Consider the following 12,788-nt stretch of genomic DNA (forward strand, 5'->3'; position numbering starts at 1 on the left):
GATGTTTTGTGGAAAGTACTAAGAATATATGGTGTGGGAGGCAAGTTGTTAGAAGCAGTGAAAAGTTTTTATCGAGGATGTAAGGCATGTGTACGTGTAGGAAGAGAGGAAAGTGACTGATTCTCAGTGAATGTTGGTTTGTGGCAGGAGTGCGTGATGTCTCCATGGTTGTTTAATTTGTTTATGGATGGGGTTGTTAGGGAGGTGAATGCAAGAGTTTTGGAAAGAGGGGCAAGAATGAAGTCTGTTGTGGATGAGGGAGCTTGGGAAGTGAGTCAGTTGTTGTTTGCTGATGATACAGCACTGGTTGCTGATTCGTGTGAGAAACTGCAGAAGCTGGTGACTGAGTTTGTTAAAGTGTGTGAAAGAAGAAAGTTAAGAGTAAATGTGAATAAGAGCAAGGTAATTAGGTACAGTAGGGTTGAGGAACAAGTCAGTTTGGAGGTAAGTTTGAATGGAGAGAAACTGGAGGGAGTAAAGTGTTTTCGATATCTGGGAGTGGATTTGGCAGCGGATGGAACCATGGAAGCAGAGGTGAATCATAGGGTGGGGGAGGGGGCGAAAGTTCTGGGAGTATTGAAAAATGTGTGGAAGTCGAGAACGTTATCTCAGAAAGCAAAAATGGGTATGTTTGAAGGAATAGTGGTTCCAACAATGTTATATGGTTGCAAGGCGTGGGCTATAGATAGAGTTGTGCGGAGGAGGGTGGATGTGTTGGAAATGAGATGTTTGAGGACAATATGTGGTGTGAGATGGTTTGATCGAGTAAGTAATGAAAGGGTAAGAGAGATGTGTGGTAATAAAAAGAGTGTGGTTGAGAGAGCAGAAGAGGGTGTTTTGAAATGGGTTGGTCGCATGGAAAGAATGAGTGAGGAAAGATTGACAAAGAGGATATATGTGTCAGAGGTGGAGGGAACGAGGAGAAGCGGGAGACCAAATTGGAGGTGGAAGGATGGAGTGAAAAAGATTTTGAGTGATCGGGACCTGGACATGCAGGAGGGTGAAAGGCGTGCAAAGAATAGAGTGAATTGGAGGAATGTGGCATACCAGGGTCGACTTGCTTTCAGTGGATTGAACCATTGCATGTGAAGCATCAGGGGCAAACCATAGAATGTTTTGTGGGGCCTGGGTGTGGAAAGGGAGCTGTGGTTTCGGTGCATTATACATGACAGTTAGAGACTGAGTGTGAACAAACATGGCCTTTGTTGTCTTTCCCTAGTGCTACCTCGTGTGTGTTCAGGGGGAGGGGGCTGTCATTTCATGTGTGGCGGGGTGGCGATGGGAATGAATAAAGGCAGCACATATGAATTATGTACATGTGTTTATATGCAAATGTCTATGTATGTATAGATATGTATATATTGAAACCTCCTCACACAACATATTGTCCTCAGTCATCTCATTTCCAGCACATCCACCCTCCTCCGCACAACTCTGTCAATAGCCCACGCCTCGCAACCATATAATATTGTTGGAACCATTATTCCTTCAAACATACCCATTTTTGCTTTCCAAGATAACGTTCTCAACTTCCACACATTCTTCAACGCTCCCAGAACTTTTGCCCCCTCACCCACCCTATGATTCACTTCCTCTTCCATGGTTCCATCCGCTGCCAAATCCACTCCCAGATACCTAAAACACTTCACTTCCTCCAGTCTTTCTCCATTCAGGATTACCTCCCAGTTGACTTGTCCCTCAACCCTGCTGTACCTGATGACCTTGCTCTTGTTCACATTTGTTCTCAGCTTTCTTTTTTCACATACTTTACCAGGCTCAGTCACCGGCTTCTGCAGTTTCTCACCCAATTCAGCCACCAGCGCCGTATCATCAGTGACCAACAGCTGACTCACTTCCCAAGCTCTCATCCACAGCAGACTGCATACTTGCCCCTCTTTCCAGGACTCTTGCATTCACCTCCGTAGCGGCCCCATCCATAGGCAGGTTGAGCAACCATGGAAACATCACACACCCCTGCTGCAAACCAGCATTCACTGGGAACCAATCACTTTCCTCTCTTCCTACACGTACACATATCTTACATCCTTGATAAAAACTTTTCACTGCTTCTAACAACTTGACTCCCACACCATGTATTCTTGATACCTTCCATAGGGCATCTCTATCAACTGTCTCATGTGCATTCTCCGGATCCATAGGTGCTACATACGGGTCCATTTGCTTTTCTGGGTGTTTCTCACATACATTCTTCAAAGCAAACACCTGATCCACATGTCCTCTACCACTTCTGGAGCTGCACTGCTCTTCCCCAATCTGATGCTCTGTGCATGCCTTCACCCTTTCAATCAGAGCCCTCCCATGTGGTTTCCCAGGAATACATACTCAACAAACTTATACCTCTGTAATTTGAGCACTCACTTTTATCCCCTATATATATATATATATATATATATATATATATATATATATATATATATATATATATATATATACACATCCTCTACCACTTCTGAAACCGCACTGCTCTTCCCCAATCTGATGCTCTGTACATGCCTTCACCCTCTCAATCAATACCCTCCCATATAATTTACCAGGAATACTCAACAAACTTATACCTCTGTAATTTGAGCACTCACTCTTATCCCCTTTGCCTTTGTACAATGGCACTATGCACGCATTCCGCCAATCCTCAGGCACCTCACCATGAGTCATACATACATTAAATAACCTTACCAACCAGTCAACAATACAGTCACCCCCTTTCTTAATAAATTCCACTGCAATACCATCCAAACCTGCTGCCTTGCCGGCTTTCATCTTCCGCAAAGCTTTTACTACCTCTTCTCTGTTTACCAAATCATTTTCCCTAACCCTCTCACTTTGCACACCACCTCGACCAAAACACCCTATATCTGCCACTCTGTCATCAGACACATTCAACAAACCTTCAAAATACTCATTCCATCTCCTTCTCACATCACCGCTACTTGTTATCACCTCCCCATTTACGCCCTTCACTGAAGTTCCCATTTGCTCCCTTGTCTTACGCACCCTATTTACCTCCTTCCAGAACATCTTTTTATTCTCCCTAAAATTTACTGATAGTCTCTCACCCCAACTCTCATTTGCCCTTTTTTTCACCTCTTGCACCTTTCTCTTGACCTCCTGTCTCTTTCTTTTATACTTCTCCCACTCAATTGCATTTTTTCCCTGCAAAAATCGTCCAAATGCCTCTCTCTTCTCTTTCACTAATACTCTTACTTCTTCATCCCACCACTCACTACCCTTTCTAAACAGCCCACCTCCCACTCTTCTCATGCCACAAGCATGAGAACATTATCTCGGAAAGCAAAAATGGGTATGTTTGAAGGAATAGTGGTTCCAACAATGTTGTATGGTTGCGAGGCGTGGGCTATGGATAGAGTTGTGCGCAGGAGGATGGATGTGCTGGAAATGAGATGTTTGAGGACAATGTGTGGTGTGAGGTGGTTTGATCGAGTAAGTAACGTAAGGGTAAGAGAGATGTGTGGAAATAAAAAGAGCGTGGTTGAGAAAGCAGAAGAGGGTGTTTTGAAATGGTTTGGGCACATGGAGAGAATGAGTGGAGAAAGATTGACCAAGAGGATATATGTGTCGGAGGTGGAGGGAACGAGGAGAAGAGGAAGACCAAATTGGAGGTGGAAAGATGGAGTGAAAAAGATTTTGTGTGATCGGGGCCTGAACATGCAGGAGGGTGAAAGGAGGGCAAGGAATAGAGTGAATTGGAGCGATGTGGTATACAGGGGTTGACGTGCTGTCAGTGGATTGAATCAAGGCATGTGAAGCGTCTGGGGTAAACCATGGAAAGCTGTGTAGGTATGTATATTTGCGTGTGTGGACGTATGTACATGTGTATGGGGGGGGGGGTTGGGCCATTTCTTTCGTCTGTTTCCTTGCGCTACCTCGCAAACGCGGGAGACAGCGACAAAGTATAAAAAAAAAAAAAAAAAAAAATATATGTATATATATATATACATATATATATATATATATATATATATATATATATATATATATATATATATATATATATTTTTCTCTCTTTCATACTATTCACCATTTCCCGCATTAGCGAGGTAGCGTTAAGAACAGAGGACTGGGCCTTTGAGGGAATATCCTCACCTGGCCCCCTTCTCTGCTCCTTCTTTTGGAAAATTAAAAAAAAAATGAGAGGGGAGGATTTCCAGCCCCCCGCTCTCTTCCCTTTTAGTCGCCTCCTACGACACGCAGGGAATACGTGGGAAGTATTCTTTCTCCCCTATCCCCAGGGATAATATATATATATATATATATATATATATATATATATATATATATATATATATATATATATATATTTTTTTTTTTGCTTTGTCGGTCTCCCGCGTTTGCAAGGTAGCGCAAGGAAACAGACGAAAGAATGGCCCAACCCACCCACATATACATGCCCACACACGCACATATACATACCTATACATTTCAACATATACATACATATACATATATATACAAGTTCATATTCATACTTGCTGCCTTCATCCATTCCCGCCGCCACCCGACCATACATGAAATGGCACCCCCATCCCCCTACATGCTCGAGGCAGTGCTAGGAAAAGACAACAAAGACCACATTTGTTCACACTCAGTCTCTAGCTGTCATTATGCACGAACATTGACAATTTCTTATATCATACTCTGTTGTCTCCCATCAGTGAGACACAAGAAACGATGAAGAATGCCCAACCCACCAATCAATGTATAACATACACGTCCACTCACAATTACTACTAAACATTTCAATGTATTATCTTTTTTTATACTTCGCCATTTCCGCCTTAGTGGTAGCATAAACAGAGGACTAGCCTTTGAGTCATCTCATTGCCTTCTGTCCTATCTTGAAAATTAGAAAGACGAGAGGGAGATTTCCACCACCACACCTCATACACATTATAGTATTCATACACGCATCAATATTCACTAATATACATACTAATATCATATATAATAGTAATATATACTTATATTTATAATACTATATATTCCAATTATCCTATAGTGAGTAGCATTATAAATTATAATGACTTTATGTATATTTTTTCTACTTTGTCCCTTTTCTTTCCTTCTTTTGGAATAATAAAAGACGAAGAATCCAGCTCCCTCCCCTTTCCTATGACGCAAGAATACATAGAAACTCCGCAAATATACATAACTCAACTTTCCATATTATACCAAACATACTACATTGTTATATAGACAAAACGTCAACATGTATATATATACATAACTATATCAACTTATTTTTTTTCTTTCTTCCTTTTTATCTTGATCCTCTTTTCCCCCTTATCAGCTCCTTCCTTCTCCTTCAGACCAGAATCTCGCAACCCCCCCATCCCAGGGCCAAAACCCACATCACCCCCGCATCTCATAACACGCTCTTCATTTTCCCACATCTTCTCCCTTCTTCTAATCACACCTACACCACACATGTCAATACATCACATTTCACAACATCTCCTCCACACTCTATCCTGCCAGCCTCGCAACCATACAACATCTTTAACCACTCTTCCTCTCCACCTCCATTCACCCATCTTTTCTTTCTCATCCAGATAATCTCTCTGACTTCCACACATTTTTCAGTCCCAAATTTTCGCCCTCCCACCCTATTTCCACTCCCTTCCCTGGTTCATCCGCGGACAGATCCACTCCCAGATATCTATATATATATATATAATATATTATATATATATTTTTTTTTTTGCTTTGTCGCTGTCTCCGTGTTTGCGAGTGCGCAAGAAGCAACGAAAGAATGGCCCAACCACCCATACACATGTAATACATACGTCCACACACGCAAATATACATACTACACAGCTTTCCATGGTTTACCCCACCTTCACATGCCTTATTCATCCACGACAGCACGTCAACCCCGGTATACCACATCGACCAATTCACTCTGTCCTTGCCTCCTTTCACCCTCCTGCATGTTAGGCCCCGATCACACAAAGCGCAAGGAAACAGACGAAAGAAATGGCCCCCCCCCCCCCATACACATGTACATACGTCCACACACGCAAATATAATACCTACACACTTCCATGGTTTACCCCAGATGCTTCACATGCTTGATTCATCCACTGACAGCACGTCAACCCCTGTATACCACATCGCTCAATCACTCTATCCTTGCCCTCCTTTCACCCTCCTGCATGTTCAGGCCCCGATCACACAAACTCGATCAAACCACCTCACACCACACATTGTCCTCAAACATCTCATTTCCAGCACATCCATCCTCCTGCGCACAACTCTATCCATAGCCCACGCCTCGCAACCATACAACATTGTTGGAACCACTATTCCTTCAAACATACCCATTTTTGCTTTCCGAGATAATGTTCTCGACTTCCACACATTTTTCAAGGCTCCCAATATTTTCGCCCCCTCCCCCACCCTATGATCCACTTCCGCTTCCATGGTTCCATCCGCGGACAGATCCACTCCCAGATATCTATATATATATATATATATATATATATATATATTTTTTTTTTTGCTTTGTCGCTGTCTCCCGTGTTTGCGAGGTAGCGCAAGGAAGCAGACGAAAGAAATGGCCCAACCCACCCCCATACACATGTATATACATACGTCCACACACGCAAATATACATACCTACACAGCTTTCCATGGTTTACCCCAGACGCTTCACATGCCTTGATTCAATCCACTGACAGCACGTCAACCCCGGTATACCACATCGATCCAATTCACTCTGTTCCTTGCCCTCCTTTCACCCTCCTGCATGTTCAGGCCCCGATCACACAAAAGCGCAAGGAAACAGACGAAAGAAATGGCCCCCCCCCCCCCCCCATACACATGTACATACGTCCACACACGCAAATATACATACCTACACAGCTTTCCATGGTTTACCCCAGATGCTTCACATGCCTTGATTCAATCCACTGACAGCACGTCAACCCCTGTATACCACATCGCTCCAATTCACTCTATTCCTTGCCCTCCTTTCACCCTCCTGCATGTTCAGGCCCCGATCACACAAAATCTTTTTCACTCCATCTTTCCACCTCCAATTTGGTCTCCCACTTCTCGTTCCCTCCACCTCCGACACATATATCCTCTTGGTCAATCTTTCCTCACTCATTCTCTCCATGTGCCCAAACCATTTCAAAACACCCTCTTCTGCTCTCTCAACCACGCTCTTTTTATTTCCTCACATCTCTCTTACCCGTACGTTACTTACTCGATCAAACCACCTCACACCACACATTGTCCTCAAACATCTCATTTCTAGCACATCCATCCTCCTGCGCACAACTCTATCCATAGCCCACGCCTTGCAACCATACAACATTGTTGGAACCACTATTCCTTCAAACATACCCATTTTTGCTTTCCGAGAAAATGTTCTCGACTTCCACGCATTCTTCAAGGCTCCCAGGATTTTCGCCCCCTCCCCCACCCTATGATTCACTTCCACTTCCATGGTTCCATCTGCTGCCAATTCCACCCCCAGATATCTAAAACACTTTACTTCCTCCAGTTTTTCTCCATTCAAACTTACCTCCCAATTGACTTGACCCTCAACCCTACTGTACCTAATAACCTTGCTCTTATTCACATTTACTCTTAACGTTCATCTTTCACACACTTTTCCAAACTCAGTCTCCAGCTTCTGCAGTTTCTCACATATATATATATATCTCCCTAGGGCTAGGGGAGAAAGAATACTTACCACATATTCCCTGCTTTTTGTAGAAGGTGACTAAAAGGAGAGGGAGAGGGGGCTGGAAATCCTCCCCTCTTGCTTTTAATTTTCAAAAAGAAGGAACAGAGAAGGGGGCCAAGTGAGGATATTCCCTCAAAGGCTCAGTCCTCTGTTCTTAACGCTACCTCATTAATGTGGGAAATGGCAAATAACATGAAAAAAGAAAAAAAAATATATATATATATATATATATATATATATATATATATATATATATATATATATATATATATACCTGTGTAGGTATGTATATTTGCGTGTGTGGACGTATGTATATACATGTGTATGGGGGTGGGTTGGGCCATTTCTTTCGTCTGTTTCCTTGCGCTACCTCGCAAATGCGGGAGACTGAAAAAAAAAAAATATATATATATATATATATATATATATATATATATATATATATATATATATATATATATATATATATATATATTTTTTTTTTTTTCATACTTTGTCGCTGTCTCCCGCGTTTGCGAGGTAGCGCAAGGAAACAGACGAAAGAAATGGCCCAACCCCCCCCATACACATGTATATACATACGTCCACACACGCAAATATACATACCTACACAGCTTTCCATGGTTTACCCCAGACGCTTCACATGCCCTGCTTCAATCCACTGACAGCACGTCAACCCCGGTATACCACATCGCTCCAATTCATTCTATTCCTTGCCCTCCTTTCACCCTCCTGCATGTTCAGGCCCCGATCACACAAAATCTTTTTCACTCCATCTTTCCACCTCCAATTTGGTCTCCCTCTTCTCCTTGTTCCCTCCACCTCCGACACATATATCCTCTTGGTCAATCTTTCCTCACTCATCCTCTCCATGTGCCCAAACCACTTCAAAACACCCTCTTCTGCTCTCTCAACCACGCTCTTTTTATTTCCACACATCTCTCTTACCCTTACGTTACTCACTCGATCAAACCACCTCACACCACACATTGTCCTCAAACATCTCATTTCCAGCACATCCATCCTCCTGCGCACAACTCTATCCATAGCCCACGCCTCGCAACCATACAACATTGTTGGAACCACTATTCCTTCAAACATACCCATTTTTGCTTTCCGAGATAATGTTCTCGACTTCCACACATTCTTCAAGGCCCCCAGGATTTTCGCCCCCTCCCCCACCCTATGATCCACTTCCGCTTCCATGGTTCCATCCGCTGCCAGATCCACTCCCAGATATCTAAAACACTTCACTTCCTCCAGTTTTTCTCCATTCAAACTCACCTCCCAATTGACTTGACCCTCAACCCTACTGTACCTAATAACCTTGCTCTTATTCACATTTACTCTTAACTTTCTTCTTCCACACACTTTTCCAAACTCAGTCACCAGCTTCTGCAGTTTCTCACATGAATCAGCAATCAGCGCTGTATCATCAGCGAACAACAACTGACTCACTTCCCAAGCTCTCTCATCCCCAACAGACTTCATACTTGCCCCTCTTTCCAAAACTCTTGCATTCACCTCCCTAACAACCCCATCCATAAACAAATTAAACAACCATGGAGACATCACACACCCCTGCCGCAAACCTACGTTCACTGAGAACCAATCACTTTCCTCTCTTCCTACACGTACACATGCCTTACATCCTCGATAAAAACTTTTCACTGCTTCTAACAACTTGCCTCCCACACCATATATTCTTAATACCTTCCACAGAGCATCTCTATCAACTCTATCATATGCCTTCTCCAGATCCATAAATGCTACATACAAATCCATTTGCTTTTCTAAGTATTTCTCACATACATTCTTCAAAGCAAACACCTGATCCACACATCCTCTACCACTTCTGAAACCACACTGCTCTTCCCCAATCTGATGCTCTGTACATGCCTTCACCCTCTCAATCAATACTCTCCCATATAATTTACCAGGAATACTCAACAAACTTATACCTCTGTAATTTGAGCACTCACTCTTATCCCCTTTGCCTGTGTACAATCGCACTATGCACGCATTCCGCCAATCCTCAGGCACCTCACCATGAGTCATACATACATTAAATAACCTTACCAACCAGTCAACAATACAGTCACCCCCTTTTTTAATAAATTCCACTGCAATACCATCCAAACCTGCTGCCTTGCCGGCTTTCATCTTCCGCAAAGCTTTCACTACCTCTTCTCTGTTTACCAAATCATTTTCCCTAACCCTCTCACTTTGCACACCACCTCGACCAAAACACCCTATATCTGCCACTCTATCATCAAACACATTCAACAAACCTTCAAAATACTCACTCCATCTCCTTCTCATATCACCACTACTATATATATATATATATATATATATATATATATATATATATATATATATATATATGGAGAAAGGTGAGAACAATGGAAGTAAGGGGAGTGGGGGAGGAATGGGATGTATTTAGGGAATCAGTGATGGATTGCGCAAAAGATGCTTGTGGCATGAGAAGAGTGGGAGGTGGGTTGATTAGAAAGGGGGTAGTGAGTGGTGGGATGAAGAAGTAAGATTATTAGTGAAAGAGAAGAGAGAGGCATTTGGACGATTTTTGCAGGGAAAAAATGCAATTGAGTGGGAGATGTATAAAAGAAAGAGACAGGAGGTCAAGAGAAAGGTGCAAGAGGTGAAAAAGAGGGCAAATGAGAGTTGGGGTGAGAGAGTATCATTAAATTTTAGGAAGAATAAAAAGATGTTCTGGAAGGAGGTAAATAAAGTGCGTAAGACAAGGGAGGAAATGGGAACTTCAATGAAGGGCGCAAATGGGGAGGTGATAACAAGTAGTGGTGATGTGAGAAGGAGATGGAGTGAGTATTTTGAAGGTTTGTTGAATGTGTTTGATGATAGAGTGGCAGATATAGGGTGTTTTGGTCGAGGTGGTGTGCAAAGTGAGAGGGTTAGGGAAAATGATTTGGTAAACAGAGAAGAGGTAGTAAAAGCTTTGCTGAAAATGAAAGGCGGCAAGGCAGCAGGTTTGGATGGTATTGCAGTGGAATTTATTAAAAAAGGGGGTGACTGTATTATTGACTGGTTGGTAAGGTTATTTAATGTATGTATGACTCATGGTGAGGTGCCTGAGGATTGGCGGAATGCGTGCATAGTGCCATTGTACAATGGCAAAGGGGATAAGAGTGAGTGCTCAAATTACAGAGGTATAAGTTTGTTGAGTATTCCTGGTAAATTATATGGGAGGGTATTGATTGAGAGGGTGAAGGCATGTACAGAGCATCAGATTGGGGAAGAGCAGTGTGGTTTCAGAAGTGGTAGAGGATGTGTGGATCAGGTCTTTACTTTGAAGAATGTATGTGAGAAATACTTAAAAAAGCAAATGGATCTGTATGTAGCATTTATGGATCTGGAGAAGGCATATGATAGAGTTGATAGAGATGCTCTGTGGAAGGTATTAAGAATATATGGTGTGGGAGGCAAGTTGTTAGAAGCAGTGAAAAGTTTTTATCGAGGATGTAAGGCATGTGTACGTGTGGGAAGAGAGGAAAGTGATTGGTTCTCAGTGAATGTAGGTTTGCGGCAGGGGTGTGTGATGTCTCCATGGTTGTTTAATTTGTTTATGGATGGGGTTGTTAGGGAGGTGAATGCAAGAGTTTTGGAAAGAGGGGCAAGTATGAAGTCTGTTGGGGATGAGAGAGCTTGGGAAGTGAGTCAGTTGTTGTTCGCTGATGATACAGCGCTGGTGGCTGATTCATGTGAGAAACTGCAGAAGCTGGTGACTGAGTTTAGTAAAGTGTGTGAAAGAAGAGAGTTAAGAGTAAATGTGAATAAGAGCAAGGTTATTAGGTACAGTAGGGTTGAGGGTCAAGTCAATTGGGAGGTAAGTTTGAATGGAGAAAAACTGGAGGAAGTAAAGTGTTTTAGATATCTGGGAGTGGATCTGGCAGCGGATGGAACCATGGAAGTGGAAGTGGATCATAGGGTGGGGGAGGGGGCGAAAATCCTGGGAGCCTTGAAGAATGTGTGGAAGTCGAGAACATTATCTCGGAAAGCAAAAATGGGTATGTTTGAAGGAATAGTGGTTCCAACAATGTTGTATGGTTGCGAGGCGTGGGCTATGGATAGAGTTGTGCGCAGGAGGATGGATGTGCTAGAAATGAGATGTTTGAGGACAATGTGTGGTGTGAGGTGGTTTGATCGAGTAAGTAACATAAGGGTAAGAGAGATGTGTGGAAATAAAAAGAGCGTGGTTGAGAGAGCAGAAGAGGGTGTTTTGAAATGGTTTGGGCACATGGAGAGAATGAGTGAGGAAAGATTGACCAAGAGGATATATGTGTCGGAGGTGGAGGGAACAAGGAGAAGTGGGAGACCAAATTGGAGGTGGAAAGATGGAGTGAAAAAGATTTTGTGTGATCGGGGCCTGAACATGCAGGAGGGTGGAAGGAGGGCAAGGAATAGAGTGAATTGGATCGATGTGGTATACCGGGGTTGACGTGCTGTCAGTGGATTGAATCAGGGCATGTGAAGTGTCTGGGGTAAACCATGGAAAGCTGTGTAGGTGTGCATATTTGCGTGTGTGGACATATGTATATACATGTGTATGGGGGTGGGTTGGGCCATTTCTTTCATCTGTTTCCTTGCGCTACCTCGCAAACGCGGGAGACAGCGACAAAGCAAAAAAAAATATATATATATATATGTATAATCCCTGGGGATAGGGGATTAAGAATACTTCCCACGTGTTCCCTGCGTGTCATAGAAGGCGACTAAAAGGGGAGGGAGCTGGGGGCTGGAAATCCTCCCCTCTCTTTTTTTTTTTTTTAATTTTCCAAAAGAAGGAATAGAGGGGGCCAAGTGAGGATATTCCAAAAAAGGCCCAGTCCTCTGTTCTTAACGCTACCTCGCTAACGCGGGAAATGGCGAATAGTTTAAAAGAAAAGAAAGAAAAAAAAAAAAATATATATATATATATATATATATATATATATATATATATATATATATATATATATATATATGATATATATATATATATATATATATATATATATATATATATATATATATATAT

At 42.5% G+C, this 12,788-nt stretch overlaps 1 protein-coding gene across 6 annotated transcripts in view; it reads left to right on the top strand.

Annotated features, from left to right (window-relative positions):
* LOC139750214 (adenylate cyclase type 1-like) overlaps positions 1 to 12,788 on the top strand; it is an 836,862-nt gene that overhangs the window by 718,387 nt on the left and 105,687 nt on the right. The gene's annotated exons all lie outside the window — the stretch shown is intronic.

This window comes from Panulirus ornatus, chromosome 9 (assembly GCF_036320965.1).
Source record: "Panulirus ornatus isolate Po-2019 chromosome 9, ASM3632096v1, whole genome shotgun sequence".
Taxonomy (NCBI): domain Eukaryota; kingdom Metazoa; phylum Arthropoda; class Malacostraca; order Decapoda; family Palinuridae; genus Panulirus; species Panulirus ornatus.